Source organism: Jaculus jaculus, chromosome 9 (assembly GCF_020740685.1).
Source record: "Jaculus jaculus isolate mJacJac1 chromosome 9, mJacJac1.mat.Y.cur, whole genome shotgun sequence".
NCBI lineage: Eukaryota > Metazoa > Chordata > Mammalia > Rodentia > Dipodidae > Jaculus > Jaculus jaculus.
In genome coordinates, this window is record NC_059110.1 from 55,193,325 (window position 1) to 55,201,807 (window position 8,483).

An 8,483-nucleotide genomic window follows, 5' to 3' on the forward strand; every position below is an offset into this window, starting at 1 on the left:
ATTTTGGCTTATAAGGTCAAGGGGAAGCTTCACGATGGCAGGGGAAAACGATGGCATGAGCAGAGGGTGGACATCACCCCCTGGCCAACATAAGATGGACCACAGCAACAGAAGGGTGTGCCAAACACTGGCATGGGGAAACTGGCTATAAAGCCCATAAGCCCGCCCCCAACAATGTACTCCTTCCAGGAGGCATTAATTCCCTAATATCCATCAGCTGGGAACCTAGCACTCAGAACACCTAAGTTTATGGGGGACACCTGAATCAAACCACCACATTCTGCCCTGGCTCCCATAAACTGATATCCATACATGATGTAAAATACAATGCATTCAGTCTGACTTTAAAAGTCCCATAGCTTTTATCAATCCCAATGATGTTCAAACATCCCCATAGTCCAAGATCTTTTAACTGAGCCATAATATCAAAAAATAACCTCAAAAAAACCCCATAATGGCACAGAATAAATATTCACACTGATTGCAAAGAAACCAATTTGTATTCAACCAATACAAGATTTAAAACAAACAGGGCAATCTGTCCCATATACCAAGTGACTCGGAAAGCTACTAGTTTTCATTGGGGCCCAGAACAAGAGAAGGCTCTTCAGCAGGTCCAGGCTGCTGTGCAGGCTGCTCTACCCCTTGGGCCGTATGATCCAGCAGATCCAATGGTACTTGAGGTTTCAGTGGCAGACAGGGATGCTGTTTGGAGCCTTTGGCAGGCCCCCATAGGTGAATCACAGCAGAGGTCCTTGGGAGTTTGGAGCAAGGCCCTGCCATCTTCTGCAGACAATTATTCTCCCTTTAAGAGACAGCTCTTGGCCTGCTATTGGGCCTTAGTGGAAACTGAACTTTTGACAATGGGCCATCAAGTTACTATGCAACCCAAGCTGCCCATTATGAGCTGGGTGTTGTCTGACCCACCAGGCCATAAAGTTGGACGTGCACAGCAGCAGTCCATCATTAAGTGGAAGTAGTATATGCGTGATCGGGCTAAAGCAGGCCCTGAAGGTACGAGTAAGTTACATGAGGAAGTTGCCCAAATACCTATGGTTGCTACTCATGTTGCAATACCTTCTGTCCCTAAGCATGCACCTATGGCATTATGGGGTGTGCCCTATGATCAACTGACTGAAGAGGAGAGATCTAGGGCATGGTTTACAGATGGTTCAGCACGTTATGCCTGCACTGCCCAGAAGTGGACAGCTGCAGCATTACAGCCCCTTTCTGGGACAATTCTGAAGGACTGTGTTGGAGGGAAGTCTTCACAATGGGCAGAACTTTGGGCAGTGCATATGGTTGTGCATTTTGCTTGGAAGAAAAAATGTCCAGATGTGCGGTTATACACTGACTCATGGGCTGTGGCCAGTGGTTTGGCTGGATGGTCTGGGACTTGGAAGGAGCACAATTGGAAAATTGGTGTAAAGGACATTTGGGGAAGGTGTATGTGGATAGACCTCTCTGAATGGGCAAAGGATATAAGGATACTTGTGTCCCATGTCAGTGCTCATCAGAAGGTGACCTCACTGGAGGATGACTTTAATAATCAAGTAGATAAGCTGACCCGTTCTGTGGATAGTGGTCAACCTCCTTCCTCAGCCACCCCTGTCATTGCCCAATGGGCCCACAAACAAAGTGGCCATGGTGGCAGAGATGCAGGCTATGCATGGGCCCAACAACATGGACTTCCACTAACTAAGGCTGACCTGGCTACGGCTACTGCTGAGTGCCAAATTTGCCAACAGCAAAGACCAACTCTGAGCCCCCGATATGGTAGTATTCCTCAGGGTGACCAGCCAGCAACCTGGTGGCAGGTTGACTACATTGAACCTCTTCTATCATGGAAAGGGCAATGTTTTGTCCTTACTGGAATAGACACTTATTCTGGGTATGCATTTGCTTTCCCTGCACATAGTGCTTCTGCCAAAACTACCATCCGCGGACTTACAGAATGCCTTATCCACCATCATGGCATTCCACACAGCATTGCTTCTGACCAGGGAACTCACTTCACCACCAAGGAAGTACGGCAGTGGGCTCATGATCATGGAATTCACTGGTCTTATCATGTGCCCCACCATCCTGAAGCAGCTGGCTTGAAAGAACGGTGTAATGGCCTTTAGAAGAAACAGCTACAGTGCCAACTAGGTGGCAACAGCTTGGAGGGCTGGGGGAGTGTCCTCCAGCAGGCTGTATATGCTCTGAATCAGCTTCCTATATATGGTACTGTTTCTCCTATAGCCCAGATTAATGGGTCCAGGAATCAAGGGGTGGAAATGGGAATGGTCCCACTTACCATCACTCCAAGTGACCCGTTAGCTAGATTTTTGCTTCCTGTTCCCGCAACCTTAGGCTCTGCTGTACTACAAGTCTTGGTCCCAGAAGGGGGGAGTGCTTTTGCCAGGAGACACAAAGAACATTCTATTGAACTGGAAGCTAAGACTTCCCCCTGGTCACTTTGGGCTCCTAATGCCCTTGAGTGAACAGGCTGAGAAAGGAGTTACAGTGATTGCAGGGGTGATTGACCCAGATTACCAGGGGGAAATTGGATTGCTCCTCCACAATGAGGTAAGGAAGAGTATGCCTAGAGTGCAGGAGATCCTTTAGGGCATCTGTTAGTGTTACCATGTCCTGTTGTCAAAGTCAATGGATGACTGCAACAACCCAATAGAAGTAGTGAGATAAATGGCCTAGATCCTTCAGGAATGAAGGTATGGGTTACCCCTCCAGGTAAAGAACCAAGACCTGCCAAGGTGCTTGCTGAAGGTGGAGGAAATACAGAATGGGTAGTAGAAGAAGGCAGTTATGCTGGGGTCCAGCCCTGGCTTGAAGGAGGGTCCCCGAAGAGAGGTGTGAAAGGGAGCAGCGAAATAATGACTCGAAGTCAAGTTCTAGTGCAAGCTAACAGGCTAATGCTGAAGGCAGCTGAGTTTTTCTATCTTTTTCTCTTTGCCTCCTTTTCTGTTTCTATATTTTTTTATTATTCTCTTTCTATTTTTCTATTTTTTCTTTTTCTATTTTTTTGTCTTTTTTCTGTTTTCTGTTTTTCCCTGTTTCTATGCTTCCATGTTTCTATATTTCTCTGCTTCTCTGCTTCTCTGCTGCCACAGCTCTTAGTCTCAGTCTTTTATTTTCTGATCACGTCATGCAAAAACAAACTTCAAGAAAGGTACAATTTTACAGAATTCATAGAAACTTTTTGTTATTCCTTATCATAAAACAATCCCATAATTATTCACCTCAAGCAAAGTTGTCAGGCCCCTGCAATGATTAACTGTTTTCACATTTTCCCCATGTATGTGCAGTCAAGCACTTGTGATTTCCTGGACTCCTACTTTCAATTACTGTATTAAAGGTGAGAGGCAAAACAACCACAAATGGGGCTTCCCATCATTAATCACTGATCCAGCAGATCCATTTATCCTTTCATTATTTATTTTGAAGTTTCCTTTTTACGTCCCTCCAATACTTAGACTTTGGTCCCCCCTTGAACTATTTCTGACTTTGGTTGTTTTTCTGTAAGGATTCCTGGTAAAGAGTCAATTGCAATTGCCACCATTTAGAAAAATTAGTCATATAACAATGTTTACGTTGTTCCAGGAGGTTCATTGTTTCCTCCTAAGTTTACTGTACTCCATGCCTGACTTTCTTTAAGGCCTTTAAGGAAAACAATTATCTTTGACCCATTTTCTTGTTTTTCCAATTCTATGCCAGAGCCTCTTTCAGATACATTGACCAACACTTTACCGACACCAATTTTTACTGGAAAAGTAAACTTAGAGATTGGGACACCAAGTGAAAGACAGAGAAAGACAAACATTATATAGAAAACCACATATTTCTGTAGCATAGAGAGCCAAGGATTTTTCTATAGAGGGGCCACATAAGACTTCAAGGAAGAGACAGCTGGGCTGGAACTATGTCAAGCAGCTCTTCAGTGCTCGATTCCTCATGTACCTCAAATGGCATGCTTGCCGTCTCTGGCACAGTTACAAATATCAGCTAAGGCCACGTGATCAGTTACAGAAACGAGGACTGTGATTGCAATGTTTCTGTCCTGCCTTGATAACAGAGTGTTTGTATCTACACCAATATTAAGATTATATCATTAGCTAACTATTGAATTTATATTAGACCCATTGTATTAGAGACTAAGCTTGTGTTGAGGGGAAGATTGTGCGGTTCCAGTTGAACGTGGGATAGTTATGCGATGTTAGGTGGAATTGTGAGCTTGTTACTGTTTTCATTTGGAAATTAAGTATGATGTAAGGAGACATGATTTGATGCCAAGTTGACAAGGGACTTGTGATAGTTAAGGTGTTGTCAACTTGATGTGTTAGTAATCCACAGGCTGCTTCTACGAAGGATCAACTAAAGGAGGAGGTCTTTCCCCCAGGGTGAGCCCTTCCCCCAGAGTGGGCGGCCCCACTCAAAGAGGGACTTGATATAAGGAAGCTCTGGGTAGAAGAGTTCCCTTTTCCTTCCTTCCTTCCACTTGGCTGCTGGATCTGCTCCCTACCTTCTAGCATGGATTGAAGACCAGTGTGGACTAAAGACCAACATCAACTGAAGACCCACATGGATTGAAACCCAGCGGCTCCTCAGGAAGCCTCCAAGCTTTCCAGCACCATCTGCAGTGCTGGGTGGGGACTGCTGAGGCATCTGGCCACGTGGACTTAGCAGCTACCAGGTTTGGTGATTCTCAGGCCTGCAACTGCTATTGGACTACTGTAAGCTAATCCAATAAATTCCCTTTTTAAAATAATTCATTCTAGCTATTCTGTTCCTCTAGAGAACCCTGACTAATACAGGGTGATTCTTTGATTTCATCCTCTGTGTGTTTATTGTTAGCATATATTTCGGTGTGTTCATTTTGTATCCTGCTACATGGCTGTAGGTGTTTATCAGCTCTAACAGTATGCTGGTAGAGTCCTTAAGGTCATTTATGTACAGAATAAAGCATCTACAAATAATAATAACTTGACCTCTTCCTTTCCAATTTGTATCCCTTTTATGTGAGTCTCTCGCCTGATTGTTATGGCTAAACCTTCCAGTACCATAATAAATAAAAGTTGGGTCAGTGGACACCCTTGTCTTATTCCTGATTTTAGTGGAAAAGCTTCAAGTTTTTCTCCATTTAATATTATGTTGGCTGTAGGCTTGTCCTAAATAGCCTTTATCTTATTGAGATATGTTCATTCCATTCCCAGTCTCTGGAGGACATTTATCATGAAGGTATGTTGGATTTTCTCTCATTCTTTTGGTCAACTTTTGCTAAGGGGCTTATCAATCTTGGTTATCCTGTCAAAGAACCAACTTTTTGTTTCATTGACTCTTTGGATTGTTTTTTGGTTACTATTCCATTAATTTCTTCCCAAATCTTTGTTACTTCCTCCTGTCTACTGATTTTTGGCATGCCTTGTTCTTTCCTCAATGCCATAAGGTGAATCATTAAGTTGTTTACTTGCAACCTTTCTCTCTCTCTCTCTCTCTCTCTCTCTCTCTCTCTCTCTCTCTCTCTCTCTCTCTCTTTTAGGTAGGGTCTCACTCTGGTCCAGGCTGACCTGTAATTCACTATGTAGTCTCAGGGTGACCTTGAAGTCATGGCAATCCTCATAAATCTGTGTCCCAAATGTTTGAATTAAAGACATGTGCCACCTTGCCCACCTTCTTAATTCTTAATATAGGCACTTAAAGATATAAATTTCCCTCTTAGGATAGCCTTCATTGTGTCCCAAAGGTTTTGGTATGTTGTTTTCTCATTATCATTTGACACTATGATTTTTTTTAAATTTCTTTCTTGATGTCTTCATTGACCATTGATCATTTAGTAGTGTATTGTTTTAATTCCATGATTTTGTATATGCCCTATAGCTTTTCTTGCTATTTATTTGTAGATTAATCCCATTGTGATTAGAAAGAGTGCAAGGATTTATTTCAACTTTCTTGCATTTGTTATGATTTGTTTTGTGTCCTAATATATGGTCTATTTTAGATAATGTTCCATGTGCTGCTGAAAATAATGTGTATTCTTCAGTACTTGGATGAAATGTCATGTATATATCTGTTAGGTCCATTTGTTCTATGATCTCATTTAATCCAGATGTATCTCTATTCATTTTTGTTGTCAATTGATGAGAGTGGGGTGTTGGAATCACTCACTGCAACTGTGCTTGTTGTTATCTGTGATTTTAGTTCTAAGCGTATTTGTTTGATGAAGTTGGGGGCCCCCATGTTAGGTGCATATATGTTTAGGAGTATAATGTACTCCTGTTGGTGTTTGCCTTTAATCAATATAGTGACCTTTCTTATCTTTCCTAACTAATGTTGGACTGAAGTCTAAATTGTCAGATATTAGGATAGCAACCCTTGCTTGTTTTCTAGGCCCATTTGCTTGAAATACTGTTTCCCAACCTTTCACCCTAAGATAGTGTCCATCCTTTTTAGGAAGGTGAATTTCTTGGAGGCAACAAATTGAAAGATCTTGCTTTTTATCCCAGTCTGCAAACCTATGTCATTTGGTTGGGGCATTGAGGCCATTGATATTAAAAGTTACTATTGAAAAGTGTATATTTATTTTTGCCATTTTTTCTTCTATTTGAGTTCTTCTGGCTTTACCTTTGCTTTCTTGTATTAACTGGTATTTGAATATGGTTTGTTTTTTCCGGGTTCATTATATGTGTGCTTTTCTTTTTCTTCAGCATGAAGGATCCTTTCAAGTATTTTCTATAGAACTTGTATTGTCTTCAAATATTCCTTCAGTTTGCTTTTATTGTGGAACCGCCTTATTTCTCCATCTATTTGAATGGATAGCTTTGCAGGATAAAGTAACCTTGGTTGATAGTTGTTATCTTTCAGAACTGGGAATACATAATTCCAAGCCCTTCTGGCTTTTAAAGTTTATTTTGAGTAATCTTCTGTGATACTGGTGGGCTTGCCTTTGTATGTTACTTGATTCTTGTCCCCAACTGCTTTCAATATATTTTCTTTGGTTTGTATGTTTGGTAGTTTAGTTATAATATGGTGAGGAGAGGTTCTTTCCAGGTTTTGTCTGTTTGGTGTTCTAAGGCTTCCTGTATCTGCATTGGCTTCTCTATTCCAATTTGGGGAAAGGTTTTTTTTTTTTTTTTTTTTCCATGATTTTGTCTAAGACTCCTGCTATATCTTTGGAGTGTAATTTTTCTCTTTGTGCTAAAACATGAATTCTCATGCTTGATCTTTTCATAGTGTCCTGAATATCTTGAAATTCCCTTGCATACGTTCCAATTAGTTGTCTTTCTCTTTGTTGGACTGTATTAGAACTGCCACCTTGTCTTCTAGTTTAGATAGTCTGTCCTCTCCTTCATCCATTGTGCTGGTGTGATTTTCTGCAGTTTTTCATTTCATTGACTGTGTTCTTCATTGCTAGTAATTCTGACTTGTTCTCTTTATTATTTCTATTTTCTTATTTATATCTGTATTGACCTCCTTATTTCATTAAATTGGTTTCCTTTGTCTCCTTTCATTTCTTTTATTTCCTCTTTGATTTCTTTGAACATGTTTATAATCAGTTTTGAAATCTTTCTTAGGCATTTTCTCTAAATCATTCTCACTGGAAGTCATTTCTGATGCATTAATACTTTCTAGTGGATTTATATTGTCTTGATTTTTGGTGTTTCTTGTGTTATAATGTACATATTTTGCATCCTGGGTTAATTTAATGCTTTGATTTTCTAATTATCTGCAGTATTATTAGATGTATCAATCAATATGATGTTATATATCTTCTGAATAGGTGCTAGGTGTGGCTCTTAAGACTCTCTGAGCAACTTCAGAGTGACCCTAGATGTTGAGTTTGCCTGCCATGAGAGCATTCTAGTAGACTGAGTGGAACAAAATACAGTCAAATTCTACAATTTAACTATACAATGTTATACACTGTCAGTGAAAACCAGCATAGAGTATTTATGCAAGAGTAGGTATTATGACAACAATATCCTCTAACAAAGCACAGTCCCTTAGGATGTGTGTTGTAGGAAGCTAAGATTTCTGGCCTTTTGAGGGTTCCAAGTCCACTTGTGACCAAGTAAGACCCTTCCCTAGCAAATGACAGAAGAGAAAATAAAAGCACTATAAATCAGGAGGCACCAATGACAAGCCAAAAATATAGCTTATTCACGATGGCAAACTCAACCATCCATCAAATTTAACGTATAATTTACCTTAACATGGAAGGTGCAATTAGCACTTCTGATTCAAGCCTATATACCAGGCTTATTTGGCAGGTACTAACCTGTTGTAATCACAGTTATCTTTGGGGTGGTTTTGGTCTCAATTATGCTGCACTCCTGCTTGGGTCCCTCTTTATTGCACCGTGGGCTCAGGTAAGCATGCTGGGTCACTGGGGTGCTACTCTGATTGCCTGTGCCAAGTGATATGTAGGTGAGCTCCTTTCCCTGGGTCTCTGGTTCTTGCTGGCACTTGCACTGGTGGTGGGAGAA

At 41.1% G+C, this 8,483-nt stretch overlaps 1 pseudogene; it reads left to right on the top strand.

Annotated features, from left to right (window-relative positions):
• Positions 1 to 548: 548 nt before the first annotated feature.
• On the top strand, positions 549 to 4,044 carry LOC123463345 (annotated as a pseudogene).
• The last annotated feature ends 4,439 nt before the right edge of the window (positions 4,045 to 8,483 follow it).